This window comes from Aegilops tauschii, chromosome 1 (genome assembly GCF_002575655.3).
Source record: "Aegilops tauschii subsp. strangulata cultivar AL8/78 chromosome 1, Aet v6.0, whole genome shotgun sequence".
Lineage (NCBI taxonomy): Eukaryota > Viridiplantae > Streptophyta > Magnoliopsida > Poales > Poaceae > Aegilops > Aegilops tauschii.
The window spans coordinates 348860128-348876770 of NC_053035.3; positions in this window are offsets into that span (position 1 = coordinate 348860128).

Below are 16643 nucleotides of genomic sequence, written 5' to 3' on the forward strand. Positions count from 1 at the left end.
AATACACCCAGTGGGTGGAATTGTGCAGACTTAACCAAACATTGTTCAAAGCAACAAGATAGGAAAACAAAAGAAAGAAGACTAAGGCGCGACTTGGAGGCCAAGCTGGTCGGTGAAGGCAGCTCGCCGGCTGAAGGAGTGGCCGCCTAGTTGGTCCCGGCTTGACCACCTCCCGCGGCAGGAGACGCACTCGCACGCGACGTAGTGCTGGAGGCGCGGTCAGGCTGGCCGGCTTCTCCACCAGCCGGCTCGGCGTCATCACCCTCCTCCTCCTCCTCGCCCTCGTCGCTGGAGTCGATCTCCTCCGCCGAGTCCTCGCCATGCGCCGGGTCCAGCCCGAACCAATCTTCCGGCTGGGCGACTCCATTGTCGTCCACCTCGGGGGCGAAGACGTTGGTGTCGGTGTAGTCGGCGATCGCCGAAGCTCGCCGAATGATGGCTGGCCGCGCCGGCTCCAGCTCCGTGTCGGCTTGCTGCCGCCAGGTCGACAGCTGGTCCAGGTTCAAGCCGGGATACCAGGCTTTGACAAACTCCAGCGCCCGCCTAGCGCCGGAGCGAGCCGCTGACGCCTTCCAAGCCTCGAAGCGGCCGACGGCCACCTCCAGCTAGTCGGCGGTCCGACTGGGAGTGCGCGGGACTACTTGGCCGGGCCAGAGGGCGGCCAAGACCGCCGACCCGGCACACTGAAGCCGGCGGAGCAGCCTGTGAGCCGGCTGGATACGAGCCTGGATCGCCAGGAGCTGCTCCTCCAGCGAGCAGCCGGCGGTTGGCGAGATCTCGAAGCCGACTTGCCTCTTCGCCTGGCGACGGGCTTCGACGGCCTGGTTGGCGGCAGTGGAATAGCCGGGGAAGTACTCTGCGCGAAGAAGGAAAGGAAAGAAAAACACCAAAATCAGAAAAACAAGTCAAATGGCAGATGGCAAGAAAGGACGAAGGGGTAGATGACCTACCGTCAACCAGGTCCTCAATCTGGCCATAGCCAGAGACCAGAGTCTGCTTGACCTCTGCCCAGCCGGCCGCCTCCGTCTCGAACTCGGCCTGGAGGGCGGCCTCGCGATCCTGCGCAGCCTTCAGCGCAGCCTTGTGGCCTTCCTCCTGGTCGGCCAGCTTCTTGACCAGGCGGTCGCGCTCCTGCACCCAGGCGGCGAGCTTCGCGTCCTTGGCACGAAGAGCAGTCTGGGACTCCCCCAGCTGTGCCCTCAGACTGGCGTTGGCCGCTGCAGAGATAGAAGAAAAAGAAGAACAATAAGGAGTGATCAAGGAAGATCCGAGCCGACTGCTCAGCAGTCGGCCCGAATCTCGGGGACTACACCCAGTGGGTGCACTGACGCGCCCCCACATGAGAAAAAGGTCAAGTCACATACCTCGGCTTTCCGTGAGATCGGCGGTCTTCTGAGTCAACTCCCGAGCCTGGGAGTTGAAGGCGGCCGCTCGGAGATTGTGGTAGTCCTGCAAGACGGACAGAAGACCGACGTGAGAACAAAAGCAGCAAAAACAAAATCTCCAAGAAGTTCCAAGCCGCCTGCTCAGCAGCCGACTCGGAACTCGGGGACTACACCCAGTGGGTGCGCTGACGCGCCCCCACGAGAGAAATCAAGTTCAAAAAAGAGCAAGATGAGAATACTAACCCGGATGGCTGCCCGCATGGCGAGGAATTCGTCAGTGAACTGCCTCAGCGCCGCGGCTTGGCTCTGCAGCCGGGTCCGGACGTCTTGCGCGGCGACGTTCACCACGGCCGACCCTCCACCCGGCGTCCACCCCGAGGTAGCGCTGGCCGCCTCCGCGTCTCGGGCCGACGAGCTGGAGCCCACGGCCGGCTGTGGCTCCGACGCAGCCTTCTGCATTTCAGCCGCGGCCTTCCCCGCACGCCGGCTTGGCGGAACCCGGACCGCCACCTCAGCCCCCGCGGCCGGCTCGCCCCCCGCCGACTGTGCGGGCGCAGGCTCAGGCTGGCGGCCTTGGGTCGTCCTAGTCAGAGGAGTCGGTCCCGGCGCCTCCCCCAAGATGACGACGTCGTCACCGCTTCCTCCCAGCCCCGGCTGGGAACCGCTGGCTCCCCCCGGCGAGGGATCCACGTCCCCGGGCGCCATGGTGCGCAGGGGGGTGACCATCAAGGCCTCCCCTGCCGCCGCTTCGGCCTCGGCCTCTGCCTGGGCCTTGGCTGCGGCCTCGGCGAGCGCCTTCGCCGCTTCCTCCTCCCGAGCCGCCTGGGCGGCGGCTGCCCTCCGTGCCTCCGCCTCCCGCGCTTCCTGCTCCTCCCGCGCCTCCCGCACGTTCCTTTCTGTCGCCTCCAGGAGGGCGGCGCGGGGATCTACGCGGCGGGTGGTGCTCCCAGAGCCCCCTGGCGACTCGATGACGGAGCCGGCGTCCGCCCGCTCAAGCGATAGCGGAGCCCTGACCATTGAAAAAGAAGACGAAGACTCAAGAACCATCAAAGGAAAGAGAGAAGGACAGTACGAAGAAAGAGAGAACTTACGCCGACACCGTCTGCGGCTGCTTTACCACCTTGCGGAAGCGAGCCGCCTTCGCGGCCGCCTCTTCTCGCCTGGTGGCCGCCGCCCCACCCCTAGGCTTGTTCGTCCGGCTGCCGAACATGCCCTGGGTGGCGCGATGTTTCTGGCCTCTACCCCGAGCAGGCTGCGCGCCGGAAGAGCCCGCGCCGCGTCCGGGGGCCGGCTGGCGGGGCGGGACGGCTTTGGCTTCGTCCTCGTCTGGCCAGTCCTCGAAGGTAGCACAAAACCCGGAGCCGCCTGCTTCACCGCCGGCTTGGCCGCCAGCCGGCTCGGCGGCGTCCTCCATATGGACCGCCCCCAGGTCGGGGTCCTCCTGGTCGTGCTCGGTCCGGTCGGGGACGAAGCGGCGCTCCACGTCCGCCCCGCCGGCCGGCCGAAGCAGAGGACTCTGTCAAAAAGAGCGAGCCGACTGAGTTAGAGTCGGCCCAAAGGAACTCGGCGACAAAGCTGAAAGAGAGAAAGAGAAAAAGAGAAGGGGAGCATACCGTAGGCGGAGGATTGGCGCGGCTGTATGGCTCCATGCCAAATTGCCAGTCATCGGAAAGCTGGCAATTGGCGAGGTAGTTCACCATGTCGGCGGCGTCAGGCCGCGGCATCTCCTTGGTACACATCCGGCTCGGATCGAGCTGGCCGCTCATCTGACAGATCAGATGAGGCCGGCTCTGGAGCGGAAGGACCCGGCGTGTGACGAACGCGGCCAGGAGGTCGGGCCCCGTTAGGCCCTCCGACTGGACCATCACCCGCAGCCGGGCGATGGCGGCGTTTCCTCCCTGCGACAGCGTCACCGCCCGGAAGGACCACTGGGGCAGCCTCCCCGCCGGCGGGCCGGCTACGTAAGCCGGCAGGTTGAGGTAGTCACCTCGGGGAGCGATGCTCCGCACATAGAAGTATGACTTCTGCCACTTCTTCACCGATTGGATCAGCGTGATGACGGGGAAGGGGTTGTCGGCGCCTGATCTCCGCGACGCGATGAAGGCGCCGGCTGAGCCAGCACGCCCCTCACGCGCGTGCCCAGCTTCGACTGGAAGAACTCCCCCCAGAGCTCGAGGGTGGGGAGGACGCCAAGATAGCCCTCGCACAGGGTGACGAAGGCCGACAGCAGCACCACTGCGTTGGGGGTGAGGTGGTGCGGCTGGAGTTGATAGAAGTCCAACCAGGAGCGGAAGAAGGCGCTCACTGGCAGGCCGAAGCCGCGCAGGAAGTGCGAGCGGAAGACCACCCGCTCGCCCTCCCGCGGCGCCGGCCTGACCTCCTTCTCCGACGCGAGGCGGACCTCCACTTTGTCCGCGCTGGGCAGACGCCGGGTGTCGCGGAGGAAGTCGATGTGGTCGTTGTGAACGATGGAGCCATCCCAATCCCCGCCGAGGTGCTCTACGTGGGGAGGCATAGCGGAAGCTAGCACGGCGGCGGAGGAGCGTGCGAAGGAAGAGCGCGGCGGCGAGGCGCTGTCGCAAGAACGAGCAAGGCAAGAAGACGAAGGGAGTAGGAGGAGCGTGCGAGGGTCTGCCGCCCTCCACCTCCCCCTACTTATAGCCTCACGCGGCCGAAGAGGCCGGACGTGGGGGGAGACGTGGGATTAACTGCGCCCACTCTCCCCACGTCTCGCGTTTATTACGCATAAGTGCGAGCCGAAACTGTCGCGCGGAACGTGCGGGCGGTTTCGGGATACAAAGGATCTGCGCCTGGGCCGGGGCACGGACGTGGCGGGCCCCATCCCTGCGGCGACGTCCCGTCACGCGCGTGGCCTGGCAGGCTTTCCGGCCACGTGGCACGCCACGGCCCGAGGCCGGCCCGCGGCCCGGTGCACGAGCCTGCGGGTTCCCGCCCCCCGACTCCAGAAGAATTCGACCTAAGGTGGCGCGCCTGCACCAAGGCCGGCTCCCAGCTGCCGGCTTGTCACGATAGGAAGCTGACCGAGCTTCTCGAACCCCACTCCACCTGGAAGCCCAATCAGCTTCGGGGACTACTGTCGGGGTAAACGACCACGGGTAGCCTAACCGACTACCCCTGGCTCTTCAGAAAATTTATCGGGCCTTTGGGCCTTCAAGCACTCCAAGCATTTGGGCCGCCTTCCCCGGCCGGCTAAGCACTAAAGCCGACTCCCGGAAGGCGACCCAGCCTCTCCGACTCCAAGAAGCCGGCCAAGAAGGATGCCGACTCCTAGAAGCCGGCCAAGATCACAACCACTCCCACATAACGACGACCTGACGGGGCATGGCCACAGTGCGGCCCACGACCCCCTAAGCCCGAGGCGGGCATGGCTACAGGAGGCCGTACGGGGGGGATGTCTCCCGTGCGGCCCGGCACTGTAGCCACGCCAGCTACGACGTCATTCACGACCCACTCTTGTACGGCCCAAGGACTGCGGGCCCTTTCAGTCAGAGAGAGGCGTGAAGGCGGCCCGGCTCTTCCTAGTCGGCCAAGAGTATAGCCGGCCTCCAGAAGCCGGCCACTCCCTCCCTCGAAGCAGGAGCCCCATTAAGGAGACAAGACGGGGTGAGGCTACAGTGATAGCCCCCAAAGCGGCCCACTGTAGCCATGCTCACCTCGACAAAGCCCTCTTCATCAGAGGCGCGGCTACAGTAAGCGGCCGCCGACAAAACCCTAGGCGGTGGGGCCGGCCTGTCGACCAGGCAGCCGGCAGCCGGCGGGACCCACCAACCAGCGGGACCCAGCAGCCGACAGAGAAGACGGCGAGCGTAGACACTGACGGCTGGGACCAGATCCCAGTCGGATTACCATTGTACCCCCGGGGGGTAGGCCTATATAAACCCCCCGGAGCACCCATGCAAAGGGTTCGCACCTCTGCATGTTTGGCTTCCAAGCATAGCACACACATACACCCCATAGAAAGAGAGAAGCAAGAGCTAGCCCTGTTCTTCTTCTCCCTTGATCCCAACAGCTCTAGGAGCGATTGTAACTACCCCTTATCGATCTAGTGATCATGCAGAGACCCCGCAGAGCAGGACTAGGGGTGTTATCTCCTCGGAGAGCCCCGAACCTGGGTAAGATTCGCCGGCGTGCATGTCTTCGCCTCATCCCGTTTCCAGGCACCGGCGACATTTTATTGGCTCCCACAATGATAAGCCATCCCTGGGCATATGTCACACCAACCACCCGACATCATGAGCATTGCATTCTCATGTTTTCATAAAACTTGCATCCGCTCGTAGTTGCCGCTTCTTCCGTTTCTCGGTTGACCTTCTCTCTGATCAACCGGACCGCTCTCTTCCCTCTCTTTTCTGAGCTCATCAAATCCCTTGCCTCCGTTGACCTTTCTCAGTCCAACCGTTCTTTTGTTGTCCGACCATTTGACCCTCTCTGCACAGTGCACTGACCCCCTCCCGTGCGCCTGGAAGTTGTCCCGAACCCAACCCGCTCTGTCATGACCAATGGGTCCGGATCATCCCCTAACATCTACAAAATATCTCTGGCTTCTTATTTGGGCTTCCCTAGCCTATTTTTCTCGACCACCCGATCTAAATCAGAGGTTCCAATTAGACCTCTACCCAAAAATCCACTTGCTATATAAAGACCAACCCTAAAATCTAGGGACATGTCCCATCGATCCCTCTCGGTGCCGCCACTCCTCCAAAACTCCCTCGGGATCCATCCCCATTCTTCTTCCAATCAGCCCGCAAGCCTCCTCCCTCGATCCATCCAACCAGCACCGCTCGCCCGATTCCCCTGTCACCACAAGCCACCGGAGCACCAAGAGCCCTCCAGCCCTTGCTCCAGCGCGCCTCCTACCCCGAGCTCCTCTCGTGCTCCTCCCATGGCGCCCTCGTTCCCGAGCACGTCGACCCCGCCGCCTCGAACTCCCATGCCGAAGTACCACCTCGCGCGCCTCCTTCCTCAAGCAGGAGCTCGACCTGCTGCTAGCGACCTCGCCCTCCGTCGACCTAGACGACCAGACCGTCGCCCTCACCTGCGCCCCTTCTTCTCCTTTCCTGCCTTGTACTCCCTCCTCTTCTCTAATCCCTCTCTCTCTCTCCTTCTCCTGCTTCTGCAGGAACCAAAGAAGCTCTGCCCCGACGCCATGGACAGGAGTCGCCGCTCCCAAGTTCCACCTCGTGCGCGACCCCACCGGCCGGATCTGCTCGAGCTCGACGTCCCCTGCGCCTCAAGTTCCTCCTGCCGGAGCCCCAAGTCCACCTCTGCGTCCCGCCAAGTCCCGCGCCGCCAAGCCCGACCTCGCCTCTGCTTCGTCCTGTTCGAGGGAATGAGCGAGCGATGCCGCTCCCCCCGTGTTGACTCGGTCCAGCCGTCCAGCGCCAGCCTGCGCGAGCCCTCCTCTGCCTCGCCTTCTCTGTGGGCCGCCAGCTCCTTTGGCCTCACCTCGCGGCCCAGTTCCGCCAGCCCAAGCCGGCCTGTTGGCCCAATGTGAGCAGCCGCCTCCTGTGCAGAGTTGGCCCAGTCAGATTCGGCCCGCTTATGTTTTTTTTCAGCGCTGCGAATCTGTTCATTATCCAGAAACTGCATGTTTATAGTTTGCCCCCTGTTGTTCATGCATATAATAAATCACCAACCATGCATGGGTTTAAAATGCTTTATATATGTAAAATGCTCAGAATTTCATCTAGTTTCATAATATGCTGCTTACATCCTTGTTTAAAATGTTTAAAATGCTGCTTGCATGTAATTTGCTAAATGCCATGCTAAAATGATTTATTTCATAACTAATTAACCGTAGCTCCGATTTTAACAAACTTTATATGTAAATGGGGTAGAAAAATGCCTAGTTTAACATGGTGCACTTTATTTTGCTGTTTAACAACTTTAAAATTGTGTTTAGGGCATAACAGTACCAAATCTAAAATATGCACATGAGGATTTTCCGGAATTGTTGTTTGTTGTTCTGGCCTCATTTAAACTTGCCTAGATAGGTAGTTTTCATATGCTTCACCCTTTGCCATGTTTAATAACATTTACTATTGTTGGGTACATAAACGAGGGAGAACTAAATAGTTGATGTGGTGTTTCGTCAATATGCAACTCATTGCATATTGAGCTCCACTTAATTTGTAGATTTGTTTGTGCACTTTGCCATGCCATGCCTCTTTAAACCAGACATGCATCATACTTGATTGTGCATCATGCCATGATTATGCTTGGTTGTTTACCATGTTGTTTGCTTCTTTTCCGGGTGTACTCCTTCCCGATAGTTCCGGTTACGTTGAGATTGTGAGGACCCGTTCGACTACGTTGGTTCGTCTACTTCATGGACTCGTTCTTCTTCCTTGCGGGATCTCAGGCAAGATGACCATACCCTCGAAATAACTTCCATCTTTGCTTGCTAGTTGTTCGCTCTATTGCTATGCCGCGCTACCTACCACCATGCCTCCCATATTGCCATGTCAAGCCTCTAACCCACCTTTCCCAGCAAACCGTTGTTTGGCTATGTTACCGCTTTTGCTCAGCCCCTCTTATAGCGTTGCTAGTTGCAGGTGAAGATGAAGTTTGTTCCATGTTGGGACATGGATATTGTTGGGATATCACAATATCTCTTATCTTAATTAATGCATCTATATACTTGGTAAAGGGTGGAAGGCTCGGCCTTATGCCTGGTGTTTTGTTCCACTCTTGCCGCCCTAGTTTCCGTCATACCGGTGTTATGTTCCTTGATTTTGCGTTCCTTACGCGGTTGGGTGATTTATGGGACCCCCTTGACAGTTCGCTTTGAATAAAACTCCTCTAGCAAGGCCCGACCTTGGTTTTACCATTTGCTACCACCTATCCCCTTTTCCCTTGGGTTCTGCAGACTCAAGGGTCATCTTTATTTAAACCCCCCGGGCCAGTGCTCCTCTGAGTGATGGTCCAAACCGAGCAGACTGCGGGGCCTCCTTAGGGAAACTTGAGGGCTGGTTTTACTCGTAGGATGTCTCATCTGGTGTTGCCCTGAGAACGAGATATGTGCAGCTCCTATCGGGATTTGTCGGCACATCGGGCGGCTTTGCTGGTCTTGTTTTACCATTGTCAAAATGTCTTGTAAACCAGGATTCCGAGACTGATCGGGTCTTCCCGGGAGAAGGAATATCCTTCGTTGACCGTGAGAGCTTGTGATGGGCTAAGTTGGGACACCCCTGCAGGGTATAAACATTCGAGAGCCGTGCCTGCGGTTATGAGGCAGATGGGAATTTGTTAATGTCCGGTTGTAGAGAACTTGACACTTGACTTAATTAAAATACATCAACCGCGTGTGTAGCCGTGATGGTCTCTTTTCGGCGGAGTCTGGGAAGTGAACACGGTTTGGGTTATGTATGAACGTAAGTAGTTTTAGGATCACTTCTTGATCACTTCTAGTTCACGACCGTTGCGTTGCTTCTCTTCTCACTCTTATTTGCGTATGTTAGCCACCATACATGCTAGTGCTTGCTGCAGCTCCACCTCATTACCCCATCCTTCCTATAAGCTTAAATAGTCTTGATCTCGCGGGTGTGAGATTGCTGAGTGCTCGTGACTCATAGATACTTCCAAACAATTGCAGGTGCCGATGATACCAGTGCAGGCGATGCTACCCAGCTCAAGTGAGAGCTCGATGAAGAACTTGGTCTTTAATATGTTTCGTTTCCTTGTGATCAGTAGTGGAGCCCAGTAGGGACGATCGGGGATCTAGCATTTGGGGTTATCTTCTTTTTATTTGGATTTGACCGTAGTCGGTCTATTTGTGTATTTTTGGATGATGTATGAATTTATTTATGTATTGTGTGAAGTGGCGATTGTAAGCCAACTCTTTATCTCATTCTTGTTCATTACATGGGATTGTGTGAAGATGACCCTTATTGCGACAAAACCTACAATGCGGTTATGCCTCTAAGTTGTGCCTCGACACGTGAGAGATATAGCCGCATCGTGGGCGTTACACGGGGGCTTAGCTGCAGTCCAGTACTCGCCTAAGTTTGAAAAATCCTACCGAGTGGTGAGCAACCCTCTCACTCGGGGGCTTAGCTGCAGTCCAGTACTCGCCTAAGTTTGAAAAATCCTACCGAGTGGTGAGCAAGCCTCTCACTCGGGGGCTTAGCTGCAGTCCAGTACTCGCCTATTTTTGAAAAATCCTACCGAGTGGTGAGCAACCCTCTCACTCGGGGGCTTAGCTGCAGTCCAGTACTCGCCTAAGTTTGAAAAAATCCTACCGAGTGGTGAGCAACCCTCCCACTCGGGGGCTTAGCTGCAGTCCAGCGCTCGCCTAAGTTTGGAAAATCCTACCAAGTGGTGAGCAACCCTCCCACTCGGGGGCTTAGCTGCAGTCCAGTACTCGCCTAAGTTTGAAAAATCCTACCGAGTGGTGAGCAACCCTCTCACTCGAGGGCTTAGCTGAAGTCCAGTACTCGCCTAAGTTTGAAAAATCCTACCGAGCGGTGAGCAACCCTCCCACTCGGGGGCTTAGCTGCAGTCCAGTGCTCGCCTAAGTTTGAAAAATCCTACCGAGTGGTGAGCAACCCTCGCACTCGGGGGCTTAGCTGCAGTCCAGTACTCACCTAAGTTTGAAAAATCCTACCGAGTGGTGAGCAACCCTCTCACTCGAGGGCTTAGCTGCAGTCCAGTACTCGCCTAAGTTTGAAAAATCCTACCGAGCGGTGAGCAACCCTCCCACTCGGGGGCTTAGCTGCAGTCCAGTGCTCGCCTAAGTTTGAAAAATCCTACCGAGTGGTGAGCAACCCTCTCACTCGGGGGCTTAGCTGCAGTCCAGTACTCACCTAAGTTTGAAAAATCCTACCGAGTGGTGAGCAACCCTCCCACTCGGGGGCTTAGCTGCAGTCCAGTACTCGCCTAAGTTTGAAAAATCCTACCAAGTGGTGAGCAACCCTCCCACTCGGGGGCTTAGCTGCAGTCCAGTACTCGCCTAAGTTTGAAAAATCCTACCGAGTGGTGAGCAGCCCTCCCACTCGGGGGCTTAGCTGCAGTCTAGTACTCGCCTAAGTTTGAAGTCCATCCCCATTCGCAAGGACGACGAGGTGCAGGTCGGCTGCAACCTTCTCCTTCAGAGCTGCGCCACAAGTACAACGTGCGCTCCATCCCTATTCGCAAGGACGACGAGGTGCAGGTCGACTGCAACCTTCTCCTTCGGAGCTGCGCCATAAGTACAACGTGAGCTCCACCCTTATCCGCTAGGGCGATGAGGTGCGGGTCGGCTGGAGCATCAACTTCAGAGCTGCATCTCAAGCACAAAGATTGTTCCGTGTGAAGAACAAATTCCACTCGAAGACAAATACACGCATATTCAGAGATAAATCAAGTTCAGATAAATCCTAAAGTTGAAGACCACGGATCAAAGTACTCGGGCATTCAGCCTGAAGGAGTTTAACGGTTACAAAATCACTCGGCATTCCGAGGCAAATTTAAGGCAGAGCATAAAAGTTTGTTCACTCCGCAGGAGGAGGGCTGGAAGGCTCGACGAATTCGTCCAGGTCGATCCCGTCAGCAATCCGAGTGGCAGCAGCAATGAAAGTCTCCATGAAGGACTGGAAGTTGTGCCTTTTGGTGTTAGCAACTTTAATCGCCGCCAGCTTCTCTTCCCAAGCTTCTCGACAGTGGACGCGAACCAGAGATAGAGCCACATCAGCGCCGCACCGGGCAGAAGACTTCTTCCATTCTTGAATTCGACTGGGAGCTTCATTGAGCCGAGCCATCATAGACTCGAGGTCATTATGAAGTGTTGCCATGGGCCAGAGAGCTGTGTCAATCCGCGACATTGCGACTTTCAGTCGGGCGAGATAATTGACAACACCAGTGATGCGGGATTCCAGTCGGAGCACGTTCATGGCAGCTTCATCCTTCACTGGAGAGTTCATGGGGTCCAAGCTTGGTTCAATTCGCCTGGTCTCTTCCTCGAAGTCCCGACAAAACTCTGCATACACAATTCAAGGGTAAGCCAATGACCATATGTCGAGTCGACAAGAACAAACCAGTCGGATCAAAGGAAACACCGTCAAGCACGACGAACAACTTCTTAGCAAGGCTTCCCAGACAATTCTCCAGATCGTTCCTCCTGCCGGCAATACCTTCCATCTTCTCATTCAGATTTTCCTTGTCCTTCTTCAGGCGAGTCGCTTCCTTATTGGCTTCGTCAAGGGCAGTTTTCAGCCTGGAGTTTTCTTCCTCCAATTTGTCGACTGAAGCCAACTTCTGTTCAGCGAGCGCAGTTTTCTCATCAGCTTTTTTCTGCGCAGCCGCCAGATCTTGATCCTTTTTCGCCAGAGCTTGGTTCAGTTTCTCTGAAATAAATAATGTTGGATTCAGAAAAAGCAGAATGAAATCCGGTTCAGGGAAAACTCAGTCGACAGGTCTTCTTTACCAGCGGCGTCATCCTTGGCCTTCTGCAGTTCTGTCTTGGCTAGCTCTAGATCGAGGTTCAGCTGAATCAGCTGCTTCTCCAGGTCAGCAAAACGAGCTCCAAGATCACAAGATTTCTGCAACCAAAGAACAGGTCAGTCGACTGGTGAAAAGATTGGTTATTTCGGGGAGGTAAAAGGATAAAGCCAACAAATTCTAAGACTACTGCCGAATCAAACATCCAACAGTAGTCTCGGGGACTACACCCAGTGGGTGCACTTAGCGTGCCCCCACTGGTTCAGTTTACACTCGACAAGGCCTGTCCAGCACGAGTGCAAAAAAAAACCCACCGATTCAAAGTTCCACTCGACATGGCCCGACCAGACCGAGTGAAGAAATTCAAATTCTAATGCTCAGACCATAGCCGACTGCCTGCAGTCAATTATGGTCTCGGGAACTACACCCAGTGGGTGCACTCCGCGTGCCCCCACTGGTCAAAAGATCTACACCCAGTGGGTGCACTCAGCGTGCCCCCACTGGTTCAAAGTTCCACTCGACATGGCCCGACTAGACCGAGTGAAGAAATTCAAATTCTGATGCTCAGACCATAGTTGACTGCCCGCAGTCAATTATGGTCTTGGGGACTACACCCAGTGGGTGCACTCAGCGTGCCCCCACTGGTCAAAAGATTCAATTGACAACAACATTATCAGCTCAAAGTGCGAATCTGTTCAGTGACAAATCAAAAACCCAGTGGGTGTACAGATGCAAGGCGCAGACAGATGCAAAAATTCTTGGAAAGAAAGTTTTCAGGTACCATATCCTAACAGAACAAGCCAGAAGAGTCAGTCGACGATCTACTAACCTGGACGTTGCTCTGGAGAGCAGAGCTGGCATCATAATCAGCTTGGTTGGCTTCCCGCACCATCTTTATCTTCTCCATCATAATGCCCGCCTGGCGTATAGCCTCTTTTGCAGCACCCACTTGGTCCTCTCGGACGTGATGTGTAGCAAAAAGTGAATGTGGATCGGTGGGAGTCTGTGCAGCTGACGAGGTAGGCCGAGCACTCGACATCGGTATGGCGAAGGAGACGGAAGTCCGATTGGCATCGCCGGAGTCCTGAATTACCGGTTCCGCCACCGGTGTCGATTGAAGCGTCTTGCCAGCGGACGTTTTCCTGTTTCTTCTCCCCAAGGGTCTCTGTGGCTCGTCCTCGTCGTCGTCGGGGAGGTCAATGACGTTGAGGGCTGTAAAAAGATCCGTCGCCAAATTTCATCACCCAATTAGATATAGCACAGTTCAATCGACAAATCGAAGACAAAATCACGAGGATTGTACCCGGATTGGAGGCCACCGCATCTTCCATTTCCTCATCCTCCTTCTTATAAGCAGAGGTCCCAGAGGTAGCGGCACTGCCAGTTTCAAGATTCATTCGGTCAAACCAAGGGAAAAATAAATAGCACAGAACGTCGAGTAAAAGCGAAAGGAGAACACTCACGCAGAAGCAACATGAACGTCAATTTTGATTCTCGGCAGCGCCTTCCGAATCTTCTGCACTACAACCTTGGACTGCTTTGGAGCTTTTTCAGTTGGTGCCGGAGAGGACGTCCGAGGACGCTTTGACGACTGCCCGGTCTGGACGGTCTCCTTGTCACGGGCGCTCGCCGGGTCGTGAGTAAGTTTGGATCGCCTTTCCCTACGGGGAGGAGAGTCGACCTCTTCTTCGTCACTCGGGTCGTCGCTCTCCTCGTCCCCCTCTCTGTCGGAATGCCACTCGCCGCTTTCACCTCCGCTTGCCTCCCCCTCTGGGTCCTGCTCCAGCTCTCCGTTGGGCGTCGAATACATTTCAGTAAGGGCCTAGAAGAAAACAAGCAAGACAAAGTCTGTCGGTGAAGCATAAACAGTTGCATGTTAAATCAAGATGACACTCGGTAATTCAGAATCAGACCTTGTCTGGTTCGTAGGATTGGTCAAGTGGAGGGATTCTCCTGGCTCCTCTGGGGTTATCCTTGTTGCCAGTGATACTCCTCAACCACTTCTCCACCGTATCCTCGTCGACTTCTTCTGGGTGCACCCGAGTGGAATCTTCAATGCCCGAATACATCCACATCGGATGGTCGCGGGCTTGAAGTGGCTGAATGCGTCGTCTGAGGAAGACTTCCAGCAGATCCATTCCAGTTACACCCTCACGGATGAGATAGACCACTTGCTCAACCAGCACTTTCACCTCCGCTTTCTCCCCTGGAGTCACTTTCAAGGCGGAGGGCTTCTCTACGCGAGCCATAGAAAAAGGAGGAAGTCCAGTCGACTGACCTGGAGTCGGCTGGTCTTTGCAGTAAAACCAGGTCGACCGCCATCCTCGTACTGACTCAGGAAGAGTTATGGCTGGGAAAGAGCTCTTACCCCTCATCTGAATCCCAAGACCCCCACACATCTGGATCACCTGAGTCCTCTCGTCACTCGGGTTAGCCTTTTTGACCAACTGGGAGCGACACGTGAAAATGTGCTTGAAGAGACCCAGTGTGGTCGACAACCCAAGAAGTTTTTGCACAGAGACACGAAAGCAGCAAGATATATGATGGTGTTGGGGGAAAAGTGATGAAGTTGTGCTCCAAAGAAATTCAAGAAAGCCCGGAAAAAAGGATGCGGAGGCAGAGCAAATCCACGGTCGATGTGAGTGGCAAGGAGGACACACTCACCCTCCCGCGGTCGAGGTTCGGTCTCATCCTCTGGGAGCCACGCCGATCCGTGAGGAATCAGCCCCTCCTCCGCCAGATTGCCGAGGTTGTCCTGGCTGATCGTCGACCGGATCCAGTTGCCCTAGATCCAGCCGCGCGATAAACCGGACAGCGACGAGGATCCACCCCGGCTGGACTTTTTCCCCTTCGCCTTCGCCGTCGCCTTCTTCGCGCGCTCCAGAGCCACCGTCTTGTCTTTCCCCATCGCCGCGGGCGGAGCTCGAACGGAGCGGTGGTGTTGGGGCAGGAGCAGGCGTAGTGGGGGAAACTGAGAAGGGAGAAGAAGAATGAGGACGCACTGTTCAAAAACCCCGGTCCGGCGCCTTGTATGGGGTTGCTTCCGAGTGACTGACCTGTAGGCCCGGGCAATCTTATCAAATCCCGCAACAGTCGCGCATGTGATACGTGGCAAAAAAGGTGGTGCGGGAATCGAGGCGGCCTTGCCTTATCCAGCCCGATTACTGTGGCCTCCTCTGCCCCGCGCGCTTCCCGAAATTCGAATCCCGCGAGATCCACGGGCAGCAGAACAACTTGTCAGACGGAAGATCTCCACCACATTAGCACTCGGATCTCTTCCAGCAAAAGTTCACTCGACAAAACCAGGAATGGATCAAGGCAACTGAAAAAGAAGTTGGTGTCACCACCTCGGTTCGTTGATCCAAAACAAGACACACCCGAAGCGCGAAAAATTAGTCGGAAGTATTTTCAAATCCTTCTCCACTCAAACCCTGACCCATTCGGGGGCTAATGATGAGGACATGTACCTAGGGTAGGGTCACAGGCCTGACCTAAATACCTTCCCCAAGGACATCAATCTAAAGCCAGAAGCATTCGAGGGGTACCATCACCCACTCGACCAGAAACATTTCCACTCGGAGGAGTCAAGATCACTCGACCGTAACAAGAAACACTCGACAGACAAAACACCTAAAGTCACTCTACACAGCAACAGTCGAGCATTAACTCCTAGACTTAATAGCCATTAATAACACTTTATTACGGACGTTACCAGTAACGCCCCCCTCTTGATGTACCTTAAATCCCTTGTAACATGGGCGGGCCGGGGGCTGGCGCACTCTATATAAGCCACCCCTCCACATGCACAAGGGTTGGCACCCCCTGTAACACACACGCATATAATCCAGTCGACCGCCTCCGAGCTCCGAGACGTAGGGCTGTTACTTCCTCCGAGAAGGGCCTGAACTCGTAAAACTCGTGCGTACGACTTATCCATAGCTAGGATCTTGCCTCTACATCCCTACCCCCCATTCTACTGTTAGACTTAGAACCATGACAAGCACCAATTCGGACTCTTCTCGACCCAGGAGGTGAGTCACATGGGAGCACCGGAGCGGAATTCGGCAGCCGCGGCCCAGGTGGTGCCGCGAGGTTCTGTGATGTAGAACCATTGTCTCTGCCACTCCTTCACTATCTCCACGAAAGTGCCTTTCGGCCAGGAGACATTGGGTAGCTTGCTCACCATGGCTCCTCCGCACTCCGCGTGTTGGCCATCCACCACCTTCGGCTTCACATTGAAGAATTTGAGCCACAACCCGAAGTGGGGATGGATACGGAGGAAGGCCTCGCACACGACAATGAACGCCGAGATGTTGAGGAAGGAATCCGTGGACAGATCACGGAAATCTATCCCGTAATAATACATCAGCCCGCGGACGAACGGGTGGAGTGGAAACCCTAGCCCGCGGAAGAAATGGGGGATGAATACTACCCTCTTGGTGGGCTTTGGCATGGGGACGACCTGTCCCTCGGCCGGCAGACGGTGGGCGATCTCTTTCGCCAGATATCCGGCCGCCCGAAGCTCAGTAATGTCCTCCTCCTTGACGGAGGAGACCATCCACTTGCCCTGACCACCGGATCTGGACATGGTTGCTTGAGTGGAAAAGAGATGAGAACTTGGGCGCTGGAGCTCGAGATTGGAAAGACGGAGACAGAGAGATGGCGTGAGAGAGGAAGAGGGAATCCTTATCCCCTTATAAAGGCCCTGAATATCAAGCACCTCCTCACTCGCCTTAAGATTCGCCTATTCCCCAAGGACCGTATAAACAGCACAGTTGGATTACCCATACCGCATTGATGAGAATCCCGCAATAAGGGGAC